The sequence below is a fragment of the Phaethon aethereus genome, assembly GCF_964289735.1.
Source record: "Phaethon aethereus genome assembly, contig: HAP1_SCAFFOLD_72, whole genome shotgun sequence".
Lineage (NCBI taxonomy): Eukaryota > Metazoa > Chordata > Aves > Phaethontiformes > Phaethontidae > Phaethon > Phaethon aethereus.
Genome location: NW_028113995.1, coordinates 121,726 through 133,624, shown reverse-complemented (window position 1 = coordinate 133,624; position 11,899 = coordinate 121,726). Strand labels below are relative to the sequence as shown.

General features: G+C 51.1%; 1 long non-coding RNA gene across 1 annotated transcript; it reads right to left on the bottom strand.

Moving 5' to 3' along the window:
• Nucleotides 1-8,767: 8,767 nt before the first annotated feature.
• LOC309416373 lies at nt 8,768-9,403 on the bottom strand. The gene is made up of 2 exons (XR_014181507.1): nt 9,302-9,403; nt 8,768-9,026 (listed from the first exon to the last, which is right to left on the bottom strand). It is a non-coding gene; the product is annotated as an uncharacterized lncRNA (long non-coding RNA).
• Between the last annotated feature and the right edge of the window lie 2,496 nt (nt 9,404-11,899).

Below are 11,899 nucleotides of genomic sequence, written 5' to 3'. Positions count from 1 at the left end.
TGAAAGCAAAGGAAAACCAGGTCATGGTCCATGTGCATGGGCTCTCAACATGGTACACCGACAATCTGGGGTGCAGGGGCAGACGCCATCCCCAACCCGAAATGCAAACACAACAATAGAAGCTGGGAGGAGGTAACAGAAGCTATGGGGCTTATCTTCCTATAATGGAGAGGAGACTCCTCAGGCAGCTACCTTGGAGGAGCCTGGGGTTGCTACCCAGGATCTTTCCTCCCTCCACAGGAGGCCAAAAGTCTCCAGGAGGTGCCTGGGAGGAGTCCTGGGCAGCTACCAGGCATGGACCTGCCTGCAGCATACACAAAATTCCACTGGTAGCTATCTAGGAGGGATCTGGAGCTGTTGTTCAAGAGTTCTGCTCCCTCCTGAGCTGGCCAAAAGACAGTGCGAGTCCTGGCAGGAAACCTAGGCCACAACTAACCATGGTCCTTCTTGCACCAGGAGATAAACTTTTTGTGTAGGTACCTTTTAGGAGTCCCAGGCTGCTACCTGGGAATGCAGTCCGTTTCTGCCTAAATTTTAAAATAGCTCTGGCAACTGCCTAGCAGGTCAAGTGGGTGTCACCTGGAATGAGATTTTCAGTCCAGGAGGGGCAGCCACAAGTCTACTTGGGTCCCCCTTTGTGCATAGTCCCTCAGAAATGGAGCTGACTTTATGCCAACAAAACCCAACTCGGGCAGCTGGCTCTGCAGCACCCCAGTCAGCGACCGGCCACCAGAGCTCCTGCAATCACAGCCTGCCAGCAGAGGCAACAACAACTGGGCAGCAGCTCCTCACTGCGAGTGTGGCTCTGCAGCGAGAAACATTTCAGCAAGGCCTGTAGCGATAAGACAAGGGGTAACGGTTTCAAACTAAAAGAGGGCAGATGTAGACTAGGTATATGGACAAACATTTTGACAATGAGGGTGGTGAGACAGTCGCCTAGGTTGTCCAGAGAGGTGGTAGATGCCCCATCCCTGGGAACATTCCAGGTCAGGCTGGACGGGGCTCTGAGCACCCTGCTCTAGTTGAAGATGTCCCTGCTCACTGCAGGGGGGTTGGACTAGGTGGCCTTGGAAGGTCCCTTCAACCCAAACCGTTCTATGATTCTATCCCTTCATCCCGCAGTCTGTTCTGATACATCATAAGCACCTGCACGAGCCAGCTCCAGACCTACTAGCTGCAGAGCCACCACTGACATCACAAGTACCACAAAAGCCAGGTGTCCATTCATACCCAATCAGCTACTTAGCAACCAGTGACATCAGAAGTAGCTGTACAAGCCAGGAGCCTGCTTCTGACCTATCACCTACTCAGGCACCTGTGACATCACAAGCACCTGCACAAGCCATCTGCATACTCCTACCCTAGCAACTGCTCAGCCGCCAGTGACAACAGAAGCAGCTGCACACACCAGGGACTTTCTCCTGCCCTATCAACTACTTGGGACCATGCGACATCAGAAGCACTTGCTCAAGCCACGGGCTAGTTCCTGCCTTAAAAGCTATTCAGTTGTAAGCGACATCACAAGAAGCTGCAGAAGCCAGCTGCAACAACAACTTAGATACCAGTGACATCACAAGGCCAGGTCCTGTTCCTGCCCTATCACCTACTCAGGCACACGAGACATCACAATCACATGAACAAGCCAGGTGCCTGCTCCTGGCCTGACACCTACTCAGACACCAGTGACCTCACACTTCCAGCACAACGGCTTTTCCACCTCCATGTTGATCCCCGTCTCCCATGTCGCCGTGCTCTCCTCTCTCCCAGCACCTTTCTCACCGCCTCCACAACCTCCCAATGTCTCTGTCTGTCTCTGCGTTTGTGTGGCACATGTTACCTCAGGAGCATTGGCCCAGATGGGTCACCTGCACCTCCTTCTCTTCTTCCCCTGCTGCCATCACCACTGGGCCAGCTGCCTGATGCACTTTGTGACCTCATGGGCCCTGTTGCCCGGCCTCCCTTCTGCTGTTAAATCCTGTCCCTGCAAGAGAAGTGGCAATCAGTCGGTGTCCCCTCTGTGGGATCTCACCTGGATCCTCCTGAGCTGGACAGCCGGTGGGAACTGTCACCATCAGCCCCGGCTGTGCTTGAAGTTTTCTCCTAGCGCAGGGGCAGTTCTGGGTGTGCTTGGTGCTTCCTGAAGGAGAACAGCAACACTCCAAAGTAGCTCCTGGGCAGTGCCCTGCTGGGAGAGCTAATTTGAAGGCAGGTCTGCCGCAGGTCCTGAGGCTGGTCCAGGGGTTCTCCCTGTCCCCCAACTCAGCCACAGGTCTCACATCTGGCTCCTTCCAGCAGGATTTTGGAGAGCCCGTTCCCAGCTGTGAGCACCAGGCCGAGGGCACGGGGCAGAAACAGCCCCCACCCCCGAGGGCCCCAGCCCCCAGCTGGCCTCTGCCCCCAAACTACTAAAACTTCCCAACGGGCCACAATTTGGGCACAGGGGATAGGTCAGGTCAGTTCTTTCAGTGTTCTCATAAAACCCAGGGCACGTGTTTTATCTCTTCCTAAACTATTTTTCTCTTTTCTTCACATTCCTCCCTCCAAAAGAGAAAAAAAGCCGATGACTAACAGCATCAGGACATTTTGATGCCAATACATGAGGTTTGCAATAAGCGTGCCACAGGAATAGGTGCAGCGAGCTGAAAGCTGCAAGGCACACGTATCGCAGTGCGCAGTGAGGAACGGTCAGTGCAGCTCAGCACCCTTGTTCTGACCGACAGCCGTTGCTGAAGACAAGGCTGCTTGGTCAGGATGCTGAACCCCCACTGCATCCACAGCGAGCCCTGACCATGAGGGGACAGAGAGAGATGCAGAGTGACTGTCCAGAAATGGTATTTGGCTCAGGGGCATGCAGGGCAACAAGGACCCTGACTGACTGATAACAAAGTCATAGAATCGTCAAATCTTTGGACTGAAAGCAGCCTTTCAAGGCCACCTAGTCCAACCCGCCTGCAGTGAGCAAGGACATCTTCAACTAGAGCAGGCTGCTCAGAGCCCCATCCAACCAGAACTGGAATGTTTCCAGGGATGGGGCATCAACCACCTCTCTGGGCAACCTGGGCCAGGGTTTCACCACCATCATTGTCAAAAAATTCTTCCTTATATCTACCCTCTTTGAGTTTAAAACCGTTACTCCTTGTCCTATTGCTACAGGCCCTGCTAAAAAGTCTGTCCCCATCTTTCTCCTCAGCCCCATTTGGAGTCTTGGCCGGCTGCAGTAAGGTCTCCCCGGAGCCTTCACTGCTCCAGGCTGAGCCCCCCCAGCTCTCCCAGCCTGTCCTCCCAGCAGAGCTGTTCCAGCCCTCGGAGCATTGCTGGGGCCTCCTCTGGCCCCGCTCCAGCAGGTCCGTGTCTCTCCTGTGCCGAGGGCTCCAGAGCTGGACGTGGCACTGCAGGGGGGTCTCCCCAGAGGGGGGCAGAGGGGTAGAATCCCCTCCTTAGCCCTGCTGGCCACATGGCCTTGGGGGCAGCCCAGGACACCATTGGCTTCTGGGCTGTGAGCGCACATTGCCAGCTCATGTCCAGCTTTTCGCCCACCAGGACCACTCCGGTCCACTCAACCTCATTGACTCAACAGGAAGGTCTTCCTCACCCTTTTGCATCTTCAGTCTCTGTGTGAATCATTCTAAAATGATTCTATCTCAATTTTCCTTTGTATGTTTCTTCTGTGCAGTAACCAATAAGGTGAACCTTGTCATTAAACTTACTGAACCTTGTTAAACCACTGTTAAACTTTGTTAAATTCCATCACATTTACTGAACTCTGTCAAATTATTATTTTACCTCAATAAAACATATGGCTGCTTCTCTCTTTTGAATAAGGTGCATTCCACTCATCTGCAACAGCTCGTCAAACTGGGTCTTTCTACTAAGGGAAATCATAAAACCATAGAATAATTCTAGTCGCACATTGAGAGGTCTCCAGCCCAACCCTGGGCTCAGAGCAGTTCCCATCAGGCTGCTTAGGGTTGTGTCCAGTGGAATCCTGAACTCCCCAAAGTTAGAAGGCCAAAGCACCACCTGGTTGGGTGCTTCCTTTCACACCCACCTGCAAAGTAAGTTTGCCACCAAGACAGAAACTTGGTTTAATTCCTGGGCAGCAAATGGGAAATGCAGCAGCAGTGTCGCTGGCAGTCACCAACACCTCTTTTCCAGCAGGTAGAACATTGCCCCAGTGCTGATGACACCTGGAACAGGCTCAGTTTAGGCACAGGGAAATCCTGTTGACCTCCTCCTGTTGGTGGTAGGATTTGCTGCCCATGGAGCTTGGGAGTCTCTTCGCTTGAGGACCTGCCTGTGGGCCTCCTTGTCTCGCAGACTTTCTTCTCTCAGGACAGACATTTCTCTTCCATGCCATGTCTCCGGCTTTTCCTCCTCTCTCCTTGTGCAGAGGACAGGGAGTACTGGGCTTGTGAGTGCCCAGAGGCTGCCCAGACACCGAGACTGGGCTCAGACCAGATGGACAACAGAGGGATGGCTTCCCTCTGCCTTTTGGCAGGATTCCCGTTCTGTGCTCCCTCATTTTTAGGGTCAAATGCTACTTTTTTATGGGCCAAATCTACTCAAATAGAGTCTGAAGTCTCATTTTCAGGCCCAAAGTGTCATTTTTCATTTCCAAAGTCTTATTTTTACAGTGCAAAGCATCAATTCCAGGGTACAAACCCTCATTTTTATGGTACAAACCCTCACTTTAGGGAACAAAACCTCATTTTGGGTCTCAAAGACTCATTTTTATTGTTCAAAGCTTCATTTTTAGGGTTGAAACATTTTTTTTTTAGGACTGAAACCCTTATTTTTAAGGCTCAAAGAATCAGTTTCACATCCAAATCTTAATTTTAGAATCCAAAGCCTCATCTGTAGTGTTTTAACTCTCATTTTCATGGTCCAAAGCTTCATTTGTAGGGTCTTAGCCCTCATTTTTGGGTACCGAGCCTCATTTTTAGGGTCCAAAGCCTCAGTTTTAGTTTACTAGTTTGGTTTTACTAAACTAAGCCGCATCTGGCCCTTCCCTCTGGCCTTTCCAGGCCTCAGAGGCCATTTGAGCACAGCAGAGGGGACGGTCCCACCGGTGCCTGACAAGGAGGAGAGACAAGGCTGGCGCGGAGGCATCGCCTTCCTTCGCCCCTGGGACAACACCTCCCGGCGTGCCCAGCACCACGCATACCCACTCGTGCTGTGGGCTCCAGCGTGGCCACCATGATGGGGTGGGACACATTACCTAGTGTCCCGCGGCCGTCCCAGGCCCCTGCACTTCTGCCAGCTCCTGGGCACATGCAGTGTGAAAATCTGCATCCCCCAAATGGTATTTCCTTCTTCTTGCAGCTCTTCTTGTTTAATCTGGTGTAGGATGATGAGCTCATCAGTTTTGAATTTCTGTTTCAGACCACAGCATTTCCTTCTAGCTTTCATATGAGAAGGGCTCACGCATTTGCAGCCTTTAGTAAGTGGGGAAATTATCAATGCCTGATGCACAAATAAGCAGAAAATTCTGTAAAAAAAAAACCTAGAAGAAATCTTATACCCTCTCTGTAGCAGAGAAATGAAAAAGGATGTTTCTTTTTGCACAAACATGGCAGGTTGCATGGGGCCTTGACATTGGTGGAGCAAACAAGGAGCTGGGTGGAAGATTGCTCAGCCTAAGGTATAGATCAAGAGCACCTGGAGCCCCAGGATGGCTGGAAGGTGTTGGGCATGTTTCCAACCTACCAGCACAGGGAAGAGACTGGTTTCTTCAGGAACAATTGCCCAGGTAGGGATAGGGACACCTACTAGGGTCTAATGGTTCAATTCTAATTCAGCCCAAGCTGCCCCAGTCCACCCCTCCTTAAATCCCCAAGTGCTGCCTCAGGCCCTTCAGCTCTTGCCTGTTTCCTCTCCATACTGCGGTTTTGCTGACTACTCCTCCATTAAGGGTTTCCTGTTAAGTTGTGCTGAAGGGAAGTCACACCCCATGGCGTGAGCAATTGCCAGAGGGAGAGAGACTGGGGGCAGCCTACGGAGGAGGTGGGCTCAGGTCCTTGCAAAGACCCCAGGAGAGAAGACGTGAGTCCTGGTAGGGCAGGGGACATGGGACCCAGGGAAAGTAGGGTCCTTGTGAGATGGGAAGAAGAGCTGGGGTGCAATGGAAGGGCGTGTGGGGCAACTGGGAGGGTTTGAGGGCACTGAGAAAGGATGGAAGAAATTAGAGGATGTAGGAAGGGCCCACATTCTGCAAGCAACCCCCTAACAGTGTCCTGACATGCCATGAGGTTAAGGGGAAAGCTGCTCGCTCCTAATTAATTGTAGATAGCCCTGGGTAATTAGGGGAGAGCCCATGGCTGGGGGCCACGAGAGATCTGGGTGTACTTAGGTGTGTGGGGTGGAGCAGGGACATCTGGACAGCTGGGTCCTGCATGGGTAGGAATGGCGGGACAGGGGACAGTGAGGTGAGTTGCAGCACCCAGTTGCTCAGGTCCCCTGGAGGGCAGGGTGGGGGGAGTTGAACAGGGGGAGATGGCATGCCTATGTCCCCTGGGGGGAGGGAGGGGGAACAGAGGGAGCCTGGACATCTGGGTGTCTCCTGGGGAGCAGCTGGGTGTGTTGAGTGCAGCAGGGGCATCTGGATACCACAGTCCCGCAGGGAGCTGTGGTTGCCCATACAATGAAGTTGCCTTTACAATTCCTTTCCCAGGCTGCCATGCCATGAAGTCTCCATGGTTGATCACAATCCTGTGCCCGCCCTATGGGCAGCCCAGAGACAGAATACCAGAAGCTCTTGTGGCAGCATGTGGACTACCTTGTGGCACTAATCCATATGGGGTCTTGTTATGCGGCATGACGTGCACTGCAACCCCATAGTCCAGTGCCTAAGCCATAGCCCTCCTCCTACTCCATCCTGCACTCTAACCCTATAACCCATGCCTGTGTCATCTCAATCCCATAGCCCCACTCCCACTTCCTGCCCAAATACCCATCCCATTATGCCATCCCATCATGCCAGTCCCATTCCATACCCCAAACACACCCCAAAGTCCAACACTGACCACATGGGCCCACTCCCACTGCCACAACACCATCTAACCCACTCCCTAGTAAACCACATCCCCCTCCCACCTCTTATCCCCATCCCACCCCATATCTGCACCATCTCCTTGTAAACAAAACCCCATGCCCAAGCGCTGTTTCCACCATCTACCTTCCCGTTTCTTGACCCACTCTTTCTCTATAGCCTAAACCCTTACCTATAGCACCACTCCAGCCCTGTAGCCTCACGTCTACCCCAGAGTATAATGCCCACTCTGTAACATGAATCTTACCCCATAGACCCACTCACACCACGTAGCCCAATTCTACACCATGGGCAAGTAACCACCCTGTAGCCTCCCTCCCAACACCCCATTCCACTCCATAGCCCAAAGAATACCCCATAGAAGAGTCACTACATTACTCTACTTTTACCCTATAATCCATCATCTACTCCATCCCCACTCTCACACTATAGTCTGAGCCCCCCTACACCCCACAGCCCATATCCCACTTTGACCTTGTAATCCAACATGAAGCCTGTTTTCTATCTCCCACCCCATATTTCCCTTCTCCCACTCCATTTCCCTTCTCCCATCCCAGAGGTCAAGGACAATCCCATAGAGCAAAGCAAACTGCAAACATCCATCCATCCATCCATCCCTACAAACCCCATATCCCATCCTCATAGTCCATATAACTCATCTCTACAGCCTCCAGTAACCCCAAAGCCTACCCTGATCTCATCCCCACAGCCATATGCCCACAGTACCCCATATACTTCTACTGCCTCAATATTTCATCCCTGCAACTCCAGTACCCCCAGAGCCCCTCATTTTTCCAAGGTCTTAGAATCATAGAACCATAGTATCACAGAATGGGTTGGTTTGGAAGGGACATTTAAAGATCTTCTTGTTCCACACCCCCCTTCCATGGGCAGGCACATCTTTCACTAGATCAGTTTGCTCAAAGCCCCATCCAGCCTGACCTTGAACATTTCCAGTGATGGGGCATCCACAGCTTCTCTGGGCAACCTGTTCCCATGTCTTACCACCTTCATTGTAAAAAATATCTTCCTTATGTCCAACCTAAATCTCCCCTCATATTCTAGCCCCACAGCTCCTGTATATCATACATACAGTCCTCAAAAATGCAATATCCCTTCTTCACATACCCCTTAACCCCACATCAGCCAACCCCACCAACACCATATCCCTACAAAGCCCCACGTTCCTTCCCACAGTCCTTGATATACCTGTACCATCACCTGTACTCCTGCAGTGCCCAGCAAATTCCCACTTTCCCCCAGATTGCACCATTTTCTCAGTCCCTCCATCTCAGGCTCCTTCACTGCTGTTCCAGAGATCCCAGACATCCAGGCTTCCCCCCACAATCACCTGCCTCCTCTGTGGTGCCTCTTCTGGCACCCACTGAACCTGCTGGATGCCACTGCCCTAACACCAAGGACAAGGACAACCCCAGGCAAAGAGACAGAGTGACAGCAGTGGCTGTGGGGTTGATGACTCACCAAAGGACCTGTTTTACTTTGGGGATTCTCTTTCCACCTTCTTTCTTCTCATCCCTCTTATGTCTGCCTCCATTGTTTCTCCAACCTCTTTCAAATGCAAATGAGACCCAGGTGTAATGGAAACATGCTGGGGTTACAGGTGAGGTGGAGCAGAGGCACACACACACACACACACAAACACAAGCACACACTGGGAAGGAGCATGGAAACATGCATCTTTCCATGAGACCCACGGGACCAAAACACAATATCCAGCTTTATTTGGACGGACCCCAGACAGGCTGGAAGGCACAGGGGTCTGCACAGAGGAAAGGAGCAGCCAAAGCAATGCCGGTTGAACGTGCACCACTTCTGCCTCTTGGGAACTCTGAGGCAGAAAATGAGGAATCAGGCAGGGCCCGAGCAAACAGATTGCCTCAGCTAAATGGAGCAAAACCTTTAGGGGATTCTTCTTCTCATTCCTCTCGTTAGTCCATCTGGAGTCCCTCTTCCAGATCTGCAATGAGGGAAGCAGCAGCATTGGAAATGGCTTCTCATCAGTCTTGGCCCTCTAAGGGAGATAAATTTGGGCATCAAAGGAGGGAGGAGGGTGAGGAGCAACCCTGTTCAAATTCCCTGTCCAGAGCAACCTCCCTAAACAGCTTTGAACAAAATGTTTGTTTCCTTTTTTCCTTTGGAAAAGAAGGTGGAATAAGGGTCAAACCAGGTCATTTTCTGGCACAGAAAAAGAAGTTGCAGGAGTTTAAGCATTAATGAAAGTGAAATATTTACCTCTTCTCTTCATCATGCGGTGAGAAAAGAAAAAGATGAGGCCATTGATGGTAAAGAACGAACCCCCAACAATGATCTCTCGAATCCAGCTGATTTTATGGCCTGGGAAAGAATCAATGGTGACTTTACCATGACGCAACCTTTCCCCCCCTGAAAAAAGCCAGACAAGGAGATGGTAGACTTTTCATTGAGATATTTTTCTCCAGTGTCTCTCCTTGATTTCATCCATAAACACATGGGCAGGTATGGCAATGAGCTCACTTAGTGATGGATAGAGGCACTGAGGCAGAGAGATGATGGTCATAGGACAGGAAGGGGTAGAGGATGGGACTCATCCATGAATTCATAGGCAAGCACACAGGGAATGAATTAACTAAGGATGGCTCAGTAGTTACTGGAAGCTTTAGTAAGGAAGGGTTTGAAAACTCACTTTTCACATTGACATTGACACTGCGGCTCCTTTTTGAGCGAACGGGACGTCCAGACTTTATTACAGAATAGGCGCAACTGTAAGATGCAGAGACCTTCTCTCCTGTGATCCTGTGGTCATAGCTGTAGTTGGCCACGTTTGATACTGGGATGGAGTCTGCAAGTCCAAAGTCGGCATAGTACTGGACTTCTCTAACATCCTCCGGAGATGAGGGGATGGAGCAGAGTAGCTTGACGTGGGTCCCAGGTCTATAGACCTGCTGCTGAGGATCCAGGGATAAAGTTGGGGCGATGGGAGCAGCTGGAAAAAGAACGCAAACATAACCCAAGCAATCAGCTATCTGTTGCCATCAGGACCTGTGCACAAACCCCATGATTTTTCCCAATGTCACGACTCAGCCTCAACAAAGGGACTAAAAAAGGAGTTAATTATTCTTCTGACTATTACTGGGGCAAGTATAGAGCCTTGAAGTACAGAACAGCTTCTGAGGGTCATTCGTGGCTCTCTTTTCTGTGCCCTCTTGAACCATGGGCAGAGGAAAAAAGACCCACGGATCTCAGAGATGAGAACTCAGAGCAGCTTAAGCGGTTTCTCTGTATTCACTGAAGTGCAGAAGATAAGTATTTGTACATGCCCAAAGTAGGAAGGCATGTAATACACCCCAAACCTTAATGTAGGGCTTGGGAAGGCTCACTGCTGTAAGACCTCTTGGAGGTGACACAGCTGTTAGGCCAACTTATTTGTGCTTTCTCAGAGAAATCCAGGAGCACAAAGGGACCTTGTGAGAAGCCAGAGCAACTTCATCTGTACATTGGCAACCAAATGATAGGGCCACTGGACAAGATCATGCCCTAAAGAGAGGCGTGCGGTGTCTGGGCTGATGGCACCCAAGCCATATAGACAAGACGAACCTACCCTGAACCGTAATTGAAAGAGGAAGGCTCCTATTGGAAGGAATTTCTTCTCCAGAGTCCTCCACAAAGTACATGCACGTGTACTCCCCAGCAGATGCTTTTGTAGCTGTGAGCTGGAGCCAGGCAGTCGGGAGGGAGTAAGGTGCTCGCAGGTAAATTTGCTCCCCAGTTTGATTGAAGAACCGAAATCCACCTATTTTCCTCTTTGTCGCAGCCGAACATGTGATAGTGACTTGCTCCCCTTCATAATAGGAAGGATAACTGGGGTCTGTGGAGAGTGTAGGGGCTGGCAGAGGGTCTGGGGAAGAAAGAAAGGCTTTGGAGGACGGGAGGGAACGTTCAGAGAGGAAGAGGAAAGTCAGGCACCCCTCTTCCCCCCATTGTACAAAAGCAACTCAACCCCACCTCGTTGTCAAAGGCTCAGTTCAGAGGAAGAGCATCTTCTGAGAGGTCAAGCTGCACTTACCCGCAGAGGATACAGCCAACAGCAGCAGCTGGAGGAAAGCTGCGAGAGAGGGGCCTTGAGACGACAAGAGAGAGCAGGCTGCAAAAAGGACAGAAAAGAAGTCACTTTACGTAGCAACTGCCCCTTTTGGCCACTGGTCAAGAGGGCAGCTCCTCCACAACACCATGGATTCATACAGGCCATGGTTCCTTTTTGTGCCACTGTGGCATGGAAAGCCTAGACCGATCACGGAGAAAACCTGTGAAAACAATTCAACGTGCCAATGAGACCAGCCATGGGAAAAAATTCTACATGTCCCTGAACTTAACTTTTAGCTACACGCAACACGTTAGATGAAATTATTTCGTCTGTTAGACGAGATTTGGAGATTGCCAAGCAACTGATTGATATCAGCACTGGGAAATTATTTCTTGAAACTTAAAGAAAGGGGCTGCTGGAGTCCTGATGGGGACCAATCTCTATCCCCCGCTAACGGAGGGACGGGAGTTCTCATGGGTCCTACCAAGGGAGAAAGAGGCGCTGAGCCGGGGTACAGGACAGGATGAGCTCAAGGTCTAGTTGCATCAAACACTAGGCTGCAGACAGGAATCTTTGGGGTTTCAGGCCAGCTACAGGTGGAGGTTGTTGCTTGGATTAGAGATGAGCAGGGTGTGGGGAGCTGTGGGGGGCTGGTCCTGGCTGGCAGACCAGCCCCACACAGCCACACGCTTCCCCTGCCCCCAGCAGAACAGGAAAAGAGATTAGGAAGAGCAAAAGCAAGAAAGCACATGAGTTAAGAGAAGAAGGGT